The following is a 14,031-nucleotide window of genomic DNA, read 5'->3' as shown; positions in this document are numbered from 1 at the left end:
GCGCAGCGGTTTGGGAGTTAACATCAAAATTACATTTCTCGGCCATATCGCATAGATCTCACTGTGAAAAGGCTTAAATGACTTTTTTAATTAAGTTTGATGATTGCGCTCAAACAAAATTTCCTAGAACAAAATTTTCAAATGTTACTACTAGATTGTGATACAATACACTATTGGGTGAAGTTTGGTTGACTTCTGCGCAGCGGTTTGGGAGTTAACATCAAAATTACATTTCTCGGCCATATCGCATAGATCTCACTGTGAAAAGGCTTAAATGACTTTTTTAATTAAGTTTGATGATTGCGTTCAAACAAAATGTCCTAGAACAAAATTTTCAAATGTAACTACTAGATTGTGATACAATACACTATTGGGTGAAGTTTGGTTGACTTCTGCGCAGCGGTTTGGGAGTTAACATCAAAATTACATTTCTCGGCCATATCGCATATATCTCAATGTGAAAAGGCTTAAATGACTTTTTTAATTAAGTTTGATGATTGCGCTCAAACAAAATTTCCTAAAACAAAATTTTCAAATGTAACTACTAGATTGTGATACAATACACTATTGGGTGAAGTTTGGTTGACTTCTGCGCAGCGGTTTGGGAGTTAACATCAAAATTACATTTCTCGGCCATATCGCATAGATCTCACTGTGAAAAGGCTTAAATGGCTTTTTTGACCTAAGTTTGAGGATTGCGCTCAAATCAAATGTCCTAGAACCAAATTTCCACATGTAACTACTAGATTGTGATAAAATACACTAATGGGTGAAGTTTGGTTGACTTCTGCGCAGCGGTTTGGGAGTTAACATCAAAATTACATTTCTCGGCCATATCGCATAGATCTCACTGTGAAAAGGCTTAAATGACTTTTTTAATTAAGTTTGATGATTGCGTTCAAACAAAATGTCCTAGAACAAAATTTTCAAATGTAACTACTAGATTGTGATACAATACACTATTGGGTGAAGTTTGGTTGACTTCTGCGCAGCGGTTTGGGAGTTAACATCAAAATTACATTTCTCGGCCATATCGCATAGATCTCACTGTGAAAAGGCTTAAATGGCTTTTTTGACCTAAGTTTAAAGATTGCGCTCAAACCAAATGTCCTAGAACGAAATTTTCAAATGTAACTACTAGATTGTGATACAATACACTAATGGGTGAAGTTTGGTTGACTTCTGCGCAGCGGTTTGGGAGTTAACATCAAAATTACATTTCTCGGCCATATCGCATAGATCTCACTGTGAAAAGGCTTAAATGGCTTTTTTGACCTAAGTTTGAGGATTGCGCTCAAATCAAATGTCCTATAACCAAATTTCCACATGTAACTACTAGATTGTGATACAATACACTAATGGGTGAAGTTTGGTTGTCTTCTGCGCAGCGGTTTGGGAGTGAACATCAAAATTACATTTCTCGGCCATATCGCATATATCTCACTGTGAAAAGGCTTAAATGACTTTTTTAATTAAGTTTGATGATTGCGCTCAAACAAAATTTCCTAGAACAAAATTTTCAAATGTAACTACTAGATTGTGATACAATACACTATTGGGTGAAGTTTGGTTGACTTCTGCGCAGCGGTTTGGGAGTTAACATCAAAATTACATTTCTCGGCCATATCGCATAGATCTCACTGTGAAAAGGCTTAAATGGCTTTTTTGACCTAAGTTTGAGGATTGCGCTCAAATCAAATGTTTTATAACCAAATTTCCACATGTAACTACTAGATTGTGATACAATACACTAATGGGTGAAGTTTGGTTGACTTCTGCGCAGCGGTTTGGGAGTTAACATCAAAATTACATTTCTCGGCCATATCGCATAGATCTCACTGTGAAAAGGCTTAAATGACTTTTTTAATTAAGTTTGATGATTGCGTTCAAACAAAATGTCCTAGAACAAAATTTTCAAATGTAACTACTAGATTGTGATACAATACACTATTGGGTGAAGTTTGGTTGACTTCTGCGCAGCGGTTTGGGAGTTAACATCAAAATTACATTTCTCGGCCATATCGCATAGATCTCACTGTGAAAAGGCTTAAATGGCTTTTTTGACCTAAGTTTGAGGATTGCGCTCAAATCAAATGTCCTAGAACCAAATTTCCACATGTAACTACTAGATTGTGATACAATACACTAATGGGTGAAGTTTGGTTGACTTCTGCGCAGCGGTTTGGGAGTTAACATCAAAATTACATTTCTCGGCCATATCGCATAGATCTCACTGTGAAAAGGCTTAAATGACTTTTTTAATTAAGTTTGATGATTGCGTTCAAACAAAATGTCCTAGAACAAAATTTTCAAATGTAACTACTAGATTGTGATACAATACACTATTGGGTGAAGTTTGGTTGACTTCTGCGCAGCGGTTTGGGAGTTAACATCAAAATTACATTTCTCGGCCATATCGCATAGATCTCACTGTGAAAAGGCTTAAATGGCTTTTTTGACCTAAGTTTGAGGATTGCGCTCAAATCAAATGTCCTAGAACCAAATTTCCACATGTAACTACTAGATTGTGATAAAATACACTAATGGGTGAAGTTTGGTTTACTTCTGCGCAGCGGTTTGGGAGTTAACATCAAAATTACATTTCTCGGCCATATCGCATAGATCTCACTGTGAAAAGGCTTAAATGGCTTTTTTGACCTAAGTTTAATGATTGCGCTCAAACCAAATGTCCTAAAACGAAATTTTCAAATGTAACTACTAGAATGTGATACAATACACTATTGGGTGAAGTTTGGTTGACTTCTGCGCAGCGGTTTGGGAGTTAACATCAAAATTACATTTCTCGGCCATATCGCATAGATCTCACTGTGAAAAGGCTTAAATGGCTTTTTTGACCTAAGTTTGAGGATTGCGCTCAAACTAAATGTCCTAGAACAAAATTTTCAAATGTAACTACTAGATTGTGATACAATACACTATTGGGTGAAGTTTGGTTGACTTCTGCGCAGCGGTTTGGGAGTTAACATCAAAATTACATTTCTCGGCCATATCGCATAGATCTCACTGTGAAAAGGCTTAAATGACTTTTTTAATTAAGTTTGATGATTGCGTTCAAACAAAATGTCCTAGAACAAAATTTTCAAATGTAACTACTAGATTGTGATACAATACACTATTGGGTGAAGTTTGGTTGACTTCTGCGCAGCGGTTTGGGAGTTAACATCAAAATTACATTTCTCGGCCATATCGCATATATCTCAATGTGAAAAGGCTTAAATGACTTTTTTAATTAAGTTTGATGATTGCGCTCAAACAAAATTTCCTAAAACAAAATTTTCAAATGTAACTACTAGATTGTGATACAATACACTATTGGGTGAAGTTTGGTTGACTTCTGCGCAGCGGTTTGGGAGTTAACATCAAAATTACATTTCTCGGCCATATCGCATAGATCTCACTGTGAAAAGGCTTAAATGGCTTTTTTGACCTAAGTTTGAGGATTGCGCTCAAATCAAATGTCCTAGAACCAAATTTCCACATGTAACTACTAGATTGTGATAAAATACACTAATGGGTGAAGTTTGGTTGACTTCTGCGCAGCGGTTTGGGAGTTAACATCAAAATTACATTTCTCGGCCATATCGCATAGATCTCACTGTGAAAAGGCTTAAATGACTTTTTTAATTAAGTTTGATGATTGCGTTCAAACAAAATGTCCTAGAACAAAATTTTCAAATGTAACTACTAGATTGTGATACAATACACTATTGGGTGAAGTTTGGTTGACTTCTGCGCAGCGGTTTGGGAGTTAACATCAAAATTACATTTCTCGGCCATATCGCATAGATCTCACTGTGAAAAGGCTTAAATGGCTTTTTTGACCTAAGTTTAAAGATTGCGCTCAAACCAAATGTCCTAGAACGAAATTTTCAAATGTAACTACTAGATTGTGATACAATACACTAATGGGTGAAGTTTGGTTGACTTCTGCGCAGCGGTTTGGGAGTTAACATCAAAATTACATTTCTCGGCCATATCGCATAGATCTCACTGTGAAAAGGCTTAAATGGCTTTTTTGACCTAAGTTTGAGGATTGCGCTCAAATCAAATGTCCTATAACCAAATTTCCACATGTAACTACTAGATTGTGATACAATACACTAATGGGTGAAGTTTGGTTGTCTTCTGCGCAGCGGTTTGGGAGTGAACATCAAAATTACATTTCTCGGCCATATCGCATATATCTCACTGTGAAAAGGCTTAAATGACTTTTTTAATTAAGTTTGATGATTGCGCTCAAACAAAATTTCCTAGAACAAAATTTTCAAATGTAACTACTAGATTGTGATACAATACACTATTGGGTGAAGTTTGGTTGACTTCTGCGCAGCGGTTTGGGAGTTAACATCAAAATTACATTTCTCGGCCATATCGCATAGATCTCACTGTGAAAAGGCTTAAATGGCTTTTTTGACCTAAGTTTGAGGATTGCGCTCAAATCAAATGTTTTATAACCAAATTTCCACATGTAACTACTAGATTGTGATACAATACACTAATGGGTGAAGTTTGGTTGACTTCTGCGCAGCGGTTTGGGAGTTAACATCAAAATTACATTTCTCGGCCATATCGCATAGATCTCACTGTGAAAAGGCTTAAATGACTTTTTTAATTAAGTTTGATGATTGCGTTCAAACAAAATGTCCTAGAACAAAATTTTCAAATGTAACTACTAGATTGTGATACAATACACTATTGGGTGAAGTTTGGTTGACTTCTGCGCAGCGGTTTGGGAGTTAACATCAAAATTACATTTCTCGGCCATATCGCATAGATCTCACTGTGAAAAGGCTTAAATGGCTTTTTTGACCTAAGTTTGAGGATTGCGCTCAAATCAAATGTCCTAGAACCAAATTTCCACATGTAACTACTAGATTGTGATAAAATACACTAATGGGTGAAGTTTGGTTTACTTCTGCGCAGCGGTTTGGGAGTTAACATCAAAATTACATTTCTCGGCCATATCGCATAGATCTCACTGTGAAAAGGCTTAAATGGCTTTTTTGACCTAAGTTTAATGATTGCGCTCAAACCAAATGTCCTAAAACGAAATTTTCAAATGTAACTACTAGAATGTGATACAATACACTATTGGGTGAAGTTTGGTTGACTTCTGCGCAGCGGTTTGGGAGTTAACATCAAAATTACATTTCTCGGCCATATCGCATAGATCTCACTGTGAAAAGGCTTAAATGGCTTTTTTGACCTAAGTTTGAGGATTGCGCTCAAACTAAATGTCCTAGAACAAAATTTTCAAATGTAACTACTAGATTGTGATACAATACACTATTGGGTGAAGTTTGGTTGACTTCTGCGCAGCGGTTTGGGAGTTAACATCAAAATTACATTTCTCGGCCATATCGCATAGATCTCACTGTGAAAAGGCTTAAATGGCTTTTTTGACCTAAGTTTGAGGATTGCGCTCAAATCAAATGTCCTATAACCAAATTTCCACATGTAACTACTAGATTGTGATACAATACACTAATGGGTGAAGTTTGGTTGACTTCTGCGCAGCGGTTTGGGAGTGAACATCAAAATTACATTTCTCGGCCATATCGCATAGATCTCACTGTGAAAAGGCTTAAATGACTTTTTTAATTAAGTTTGATGATTGCGCTCAAACAAAATTTCCTAAAACAAAATTTTCAAATGTAACTACTAGACTGTGATACAATACACTATTGGGTGAAGTTTGGTTGACTTCTGCGCAGCGGTTTGGGAGTTAACATCAAAATTACATTTCTCGGCCATATCGCATAGATCTCACTGTGAAAAGGCTTAAATGGCTTTTTTGACCTAAGTTTGAGGATTGCGCTCAAATCAAATGTCCTAGAACCAAATTTCCACATGTAACTACTAGATTGTGATACAATACACTAATGGGTGAAGTTTGGTTTACTTCTGCGCAGCGGTTTGGGAGTTAACATCAAAATTACATTTCTCGGCCATATCGCATAGATCTCACTGTGAAAAGGCTTAAATGGCTTTTTTGACCTAAGTTTAATAATTGCGCTCAAACCAAATGTCCTAGAACGAAATTTTCAAATGTAACTACTAGAATGTGATACAATACACTATTGGGTGAAGTTTGGTTGACTTCTGCGCAGCGGTTTGGGAGTTAACATCAAAATTACATTTCTCGGCCATATCGCATAGATCTCACTGTGAAAAGGCTTAAATGGCTTTTTTGACCTAAGTTTGAGGATTGCGCTCAAATCAAATGTCCTAGAACCAAATTTCCACATGTAACTACTAGATTGTGATACAATACACTAATGGGTGAAGTTTGGTTTACTTCTGCGCAGCGGTTTGGGAGTTAACATCAAAATTACATTTCTCGGCCATATCGCATAGATCTCACTGTGAAAAGGCTTAAATGGCTTTTTTGACCTAAGTTTAATAATTGCGCTCAAACCAAATGTCCTTGAACGAAATTTTAAAATGTAACTACTAGAATGTGATACAATACACTATTGGGTGAAGTTTGGTTGACTTCTGCGCAGCGGTTTGGGAGTTAACATCAAAATTACATTTCTCGGCCATATCGCATAGATCTCACTGTGAAAAGGCTTAAATGGCTTTTTTGACCTAAGTTTGAGGATTGCGCTCAAATCAAATGTCCTATAACCAAATTTCCACATGTAACTACTAGATTGTGATACAATACACTAATGGGTGAAGTTTGGTTGACTTCTGCGCAGCGGTTTGGGAGTTAACATCAAAATTACATTTCTCGGCCATATCGCATAGATCTCACTGTGAAAAGGCTTAAATGGCTTTTTTGACCTAAGTTTGAGGATTGCGCTCAAACAAAATGTCCTAGAACAAAATTTTCAAATGTAACTACTAGATTGTGATACAATACACTATTGGGTGAAGTTTGGTTGACTTCTGCGCAGCGGTTTGGGAGTTAACATCAAAATTACATTTCTCGGCCATATCGCATAGATCTCACTGTGAAAAGGCTTAAATGACTTTTTTAATTAAGTTTGATGATTGCGTTCAAACAAAATGTCCTAGAACAAAATTTTTAAAAGTAACTACTAGATTGTGATACAATACACTATTGGGTGAAGTTTGGTTGACTTCTGCGCAGCGGTTTGGGAGTTAACATCAAAATTACATTTCTCGGCCATATCGCATAGATCTCACTGTGAAAAGGCTTAAATGGCTTTTTTGACCTAAGTTTGAGGATTGCGCTCAAACCAAATGTCCTAGAACGAAATTTTCAAATGTAACTACTAGAATGTGATACAATACACTATTGGGTGAAGTTTGGTTGACTTCTGCGCAGCGGTTTGGGAGTTAACATCAAAATTACATTTCTCGGCCATATCGCATAGATCTCACTGTGAAAAGGCTTAAATGGCTTTTTTGACCTACGTTTGAGGATTGCGCTCAAATCAAATGTCCTAGAACCAAATTTCCACATGTAACTACTAGATTGTGATAAAATACACTAATGGGTGAAGTTTGGTTGACTTCTGCGCAGCGGTTTGGGAGTTAACATCAAAATTACATTTCTCGGCCATATCGCATAGATCTCACTGTGAAAAGGCTTAAATGACTTTTTTAATTAAGTTTGATGATTGCGCTCAAACAAAATTTCCTAGAACAAAATTTTCAAATGTAACTACTAGATTGTGATACAATACACTATTGGGTGAAGTTTGGTTGACTTCTGCGCAGCGGTTTGGGAGTTAACATCAAAATTACATTTCTCGGCCATATCGCATAGATCTCACTGTGAAAAGGCTTAAATGGCTTTTTTGACCTAAGTTTGAGGATTGCGCTCAAATCAAATGTCCTATAACCAAATTTCCACATGTAACTACTAGATTGTGATACAATACACTATTGGGTGAAGTTTGGTTGACTTCTGCGCAGCGGTTTGGGAGTTAACATCAAAATTACATTTCTCGGCCATATCGCATAGATCTCACTGTGAAAAGGCTTAAATGACTTTTTTAATTAAGTTTGATGATTGCGTTCAAACAAAATGTCCTAGAACAAAATTTTCAAATGTAACTACTAGATTGTGATACAATACACTATTGGGTGAAGTTTGGTTGACTTCTGCGCAGCGGTTTGGGAGTTAACATCAAAATTACATTTCTCGGCCATATCGCATAGATCTCACTGTGAAAAGGCTTAAATGGCTTTTTTGACCTAAGTTTAATAATTGCGCTCAAACCAAATGTCCTAGAACGAAATTTTCAAATGTAACTACTAGAATGTGATACAATACACTATTGGGTGAAGTTTGGTTGACTTCTGCGCAGCGGTTTGGGAGTTAACATCAAAATTACATTTCTCGGCCATATCGCATAGATCTCACTGTGAAAAGGCTTAAATGGCTTTTTTGACCTAAGTTTGAGGATTGCGCTCAAATCAAATGTCCTAGAACCAAATTTCCACATGTAACTACTAGATTGTGATACAATACACTAATGGGTGAAGTTTGGTTTACTTCTGCGCAGCGGTTTGGGAGTTAACATCAAAATTACATTTCTCGGCCATATCGCATAGATCTCACTGTGAAAAGGCTTAAATGGCTTTTTTGACCTAAGTTTAATAATTGCGCTCAAACCAAATGTCCTTGAACGAAATTTTAAAATGTAACTACTAGAATGTGATACAATACACTATTGGGTGAAGTTTGGTTGACTTCTGCGCAGCGGTTTGGGAGTTAACATCAAAATTACATTTCTCGGCCATATCGCATAGATCTCACTGTGAAAAGGCTTAAATGGCTTTTTTGACCTAAGTTTGAGGATTGCGCTCAAATCAAATGTCCTATAACCAAATTTCCACATGTAACTACTAGATTGTGATACAATACACTAATGGGTGAAGTTTGGTTGACTTCTGCGCAGCGGTTTGGGAGTTAACATCAAAATTACATTTCTCGGCCATATCGCATAGATCTCACTGTGAAAAGGCTTAAATGGCTTTTTTGACCTAAGTTTGAGGATTGCGCTCAAACAAAATGTCCTAGAACAAAATTTTCAAATGTAACTACTAGATTGTGATACAATACACTATTGGGTGAAGTTTGGTTGACTTCTGCGCAGCGGTTTGGGAGTTAACATCAAAATTACATTTCTCGGCCATATCGCATAGATCTCACTGTGAAAAGGCTTAAATGACTTTTTTAATTAAGTTTGATGATTGCGTTCAAACAAAATGTCCTAGAACAAAATTTTTAAAAGTAACTACTAGATTGTGATACAATACACTATTGGGTGAAGTTTGGTTGACTTCTGCGCAGCGGTTTGGGAGTTAACATCAAAATTACATTTCTCGGCCATATCGCATAGATCTCACTGTGAAAAGGCTTAAATGGCTTTTTTGACCTAAGTTTGAGGATTGCGCTCAAACCAAATGTCCTAGAACGAAATTTTCAAATGTAACTACTAGAATGTGATACAATACACTATTGGGTGAAGTTTGGTTGACTTCTGCGCAGCGGTTTGGGAGTTAACATCAAAATTACATTTCTCGGCCATATCGCATAGATCTCACTGTGAAAAGGCTTAAATGGCTTTTTTGACCTACGTTTGAGGATTGCGCTCAAATCAAATGTCCTAGAACCAAATTTCCACATGTAACTACTAGATTGTGATAAAATACACTAATGGGTGAAGTTTGGTTGACTTCTGCGCAGCGGTTTGGGAGTTAACATCAAAATTACATTTCTCGGCCATATCGCATAGATCTCACTGTGAAAAGGCTTAAATGACTTTTTTAATTAAGTTTGATGATTGCGCTCAAACAAAATTTCCTAGAACAAAATTTTCAAATGTAACTACTAGATTGTGATACAATACACTATTGGGTGAAGTTTGGTTGACTTCTGCGCAGCGGTTTGGGAGTTAACATCAAAATTACATTTCTCGGCCATATCGCATAGATCTCACTGTGAAAAGGCTTAAATGGCTTTTTTGACCTAAGTTTGAGGATTGCGCTCAAATCAAATGTCCTATAACCAAATTTCCACATGTAACTACTAGATTGTGATACAATACACTATTGGGTGAAGTTTGGTTGACTTCTGCGCAGCGGTTTGGGAGTTAACATCAAAATTACATTTCTCGGCCATATCGCATAGATCTCACTGTGAAAAGGCTTAAATGACTTTTTTAATTAAGTTTGATGATTGCGTTCAAACAAAATGTCCTAGAACAAAATTTTCAAATGTAACTACTAGATTGTGATACAATACACTATTGGGTGAAGTTTGGTTGACTTCTGCGCAGCGGTTTGGGAGTTAACATCAAAATTACATTTCTCGGCCATATCGCATAGATCTCACTGTGAAAAGGCTTAAATGGCTTTTTTGACCTAAGTTTGAGGATTGCGCTCAAATCAAATGTCCTATAACCAAATTTCCACATGTAACTACTAGATTGTGATACAATACACTAATGGGTGAAGTTTGGTTGACTTCTGCGCAGCGGTTTGGGAGTGAACATCAAAATTACATTTCTCGGCCATATCGCATAGATCTCACTGTGAAAAGGCTTAAATGGCTTTTTTGACCTAAGTTTGAGGATTGCGCTCAAATCAAATGTCCTAGAACCAAATTTCCACATGTAACTACTAGATTGTGATAAAATACACTAATGGGTGAAGTTTGGTTTACTTCTGCGCAGCGGTTTGGGAGTTAACATCAAAATTACATTTCTCGGCCATATCGCATAGATCTCACTGTGAAAAGGCTTAAATGACTTTTTTAATTAAGTTTGATGATTGCGCTCAAACAAAATTTCCTAGAACAAAATTTTCAAATGTAACTACTAGATTGTGATACAATACACTATTGGGTGAAGTTTGGTTGACTTCTGCGCAGCGGTTTGGGAGTTAACATCAAAATTACATTTCTCGGCCATATCGCATAGATCTCACTGTGAAAAGGCTTAAATGACTTTTTTAATTAAGTTTGATGATTGCGTTCAAACAAAATGTCCTAGAACAAAATTTTCAAATGTAACTACTAGATTGTGATACAATACACTATTGGGTGAAGTTTGGTTGACTTCTGCGCAGCGGTTTGGGAGTTAACATCAAAATTACATTTCTCGGCCATATCGCATAGATCTCACTGTGAAAAGGCTTAAATGACTTTTTTAATTAAGTTTGATGATTGCGCTCAAACAAAATTTCCTAGAACAAAATTTTCAAATGTAACTACTAGATTGTGATACAATACACTATTGGGTGAAGTTTGGTTGACTTCTGCGCAGCGGTTTGGGAGTTAACATCAAAATTACATTTCTCGGCCATATCGCATAGATCTCACTGTGAAAAGGCTTAAATGGCTTTTTTGACCTAAGTTTGAGGATTGCGCTCAAATCAAATGTCCTATAACCAAATTTCCACATGTAACTACTAGATTGTGAAACAATACACTATTGGGTGAAGTTTGGTTGACTTCTGCGCAGCGGTTTGGGAGTTAACATCAAAATTACATTTCTCGGCCATATCGCATAGATCTCACTGTGAAAAGGCTTAAATGACTTTTTTAATTAAGTTTGATGATTGCGTTCAAACAAAATGTCCTAGAACAAAATTTTCAAATGTAACTACTAGATTGTGATACAATACACTATTGGGTGAAGTTTGGTTGACTTCTGCGCAGCGGTTTGGGAGTTAACATCAAAATTACATTTCTCGGCCATATCGCATAGATCTCACTGTGAAAAGGCTTAAATGGCTTTTTTGACCTAAGTTTGAGGATTGCGCTCAAATCAAATGTCCTATAACCAAATTTCCACATGTAACTACTAGATTGTGATACAATACACTAATGGGTGAAGTTTGGTTTACTTCTGCGCAGCGGTTTGGGAGTTAACATCAAAATTACATTTCTCGGCCATATCGCATAGATCTCACTGTGAAAAGGCTTAAATGACTTTTTTAATTAAGTTTGATGATTGCGCTCAAACAAAATTTCCTAGAACAAAATTTTCAAATGTAACTACTAGATTGTGATACAATACACTATTGGGTGAAGTTTGGTTGACTTCTGCGCAGCGGTTTGGGAGTTAACATCAAAATTACATTTCTCGGCCATATCGCATAGATCTCACTGTGAAAAGGCTTAAATGACTTTTTTAATTAAGTTTGATGATTGCGTTCAAACAAAATGTCCTAGAACAAAATTTTCAAATGTAACTACTAGATTGTGATACAATACACTATTGCGTGAAGTTTGGTTGACTTCTGCGCAGCGGTTTGGGAGTTAACATCAAAATTACATTTCTCGGCCATATCGCATAGATCTCACTGTGAAAAGGCTTAAATGACTTTTTTAATTAAGTTTGATGATTGCGCTCAAACAAAATTTCCTAGAACAAAATTTTCAAATGTAACTACTAGATTGTGATACAATACACTATTGGGTGAAGTTTGGTTGACTTCTGCGCAGCGGTTTGGGAGTTAACATCAAAATTACATTTCTCGGCCATATCGCATAGATCTCACTGTGAAAAGGCTTAAATGACTTTTTTAATTAAGTTTGATGATTGCGTTCAAACAAAATGTCCTAGAACAAAATTTTCAAATGTAACTACTAGATTGTGATACAATACACTATTGGGTGAAGTTTGGTTGACTTCTGCGCAGCGGTTTGGGAGTTAACATCAAAATTACATTTCTCGGCCATATCGCATATATCTCAATGTGAAAAGGCTTAAATGACTTTTTTAATTAAGTTTGATGATTGCGCTCAAACAAAATTTCCTAAAACAAAATTTTCAAATGTAACTACTAGATTGTGATACAATACACTATTGGGTGAAGTTTGGTTGACTTCTGCGCAGCGGTTTGGGAGTTAACATCAAAATTACATTTCTCGGCCATATCGCATAGATCTCACTGTGAAAAGGCTTAAATGGCTTTTTTGACCTAAGTTTGAGGATTGCGCTCAAATCAAATGTCCTAGAACCAAATTTCCACATGTAACTACTAGATTGTGATAAAATACACTAATGGGTGAAGTTTGGTTGACTTCTGCGCAGCGGTTTGGGAGTTAACATCAAAATTACATTTCTCGGCCATATCGCATAGATCTCACTGTGAAAAGGCTTAAATGACTTTTTTAATTAAGTTTGATGATTGCGTTCAAACAAAATGTCCTAGAACAAAATTTTCAAATGTAACTACTAGATTGTGATACAATACACTATTGGGTGAAGTTTGGTTGACTTCTGCGCAGCGGTTTGGGAGTTAACATCAAAATTACATTTCTCGGCCATATCGCATAGATCTCACTGTGAAAAGGCTTAAATGGCTTTTTTGACCTAAGTTTAAAGATTGCGCTCAAACCAAATGTCCTAGAACGAAATTTTCAAATGTAACTACTAGATTGTGATACAATACACTAATGGGTGAAGTTTGGTTGACTTCTGCGCAGCGGTTTGGGAGTTAACATCAAAATTACATTTCTCGGCCATATCGCATAGATCTCACTGTGAAAAGGCTTAAATGGCTTTTTTGACCTAAGTTTGAGGATTGCGCTCAAATCAAATGTCCTATAACCAAATTTCCACATGTAACTACTAGATTGTGATACAATACACTAATGGGTGAAGTTTGGTTGTCTTCTGCGCAGCGGTTTGGGAGTGAACATCAAAATTACATTTCTCGGCCATATCGCATATATCTCACTGTGAAAAGGCTTAAATGACTTTTTTAATTAAGTTTGATGATTGCGCTCAAACAAAATTTCCTAGAACAAAATTTTCAAATGTAACTACTAGATTGTGATACAATACACTATTGGGTGAAGTTTGGTTGACTTCTGCGCAGCGGTTTGGGAGTTAACATCAAAATTACATTTCTCGGCCATATCGCATAGATCTCACTGTGAAAAGGCTTAAATGGCTTTTTTGACCTAAGTTTGAGGATTGCGCTCAAATCAAATGTTTTATAACCAAATTTCCACATGTAACTACTAGATTGTGATACAATACACTAATGGGTGAAGTTTGGTTGACTTCTGCG

Source organism: Corythoichthys intestinalis, unplaced genomic scaffold (assembly GCF_030265065.1).
Source record: "Corythoichthys intestinalis isolate RoL2023-P3 unplaced genomic scaffold, ASM3026506v1 HiC_scaffold_25, whole genome shotgun sequence".
Lineage (NCBI taxonomy): Eukaryota > Metazoa > Chordata > Actinopteri > Syngnathiformes > Syngnathidae > Corythoichthys > Corythoichthys intestinalis.
The sequence above is the reverse complement of the archived record's forward strand: the minus strand, read 5'-3'. Positions refer to the sequence as shown.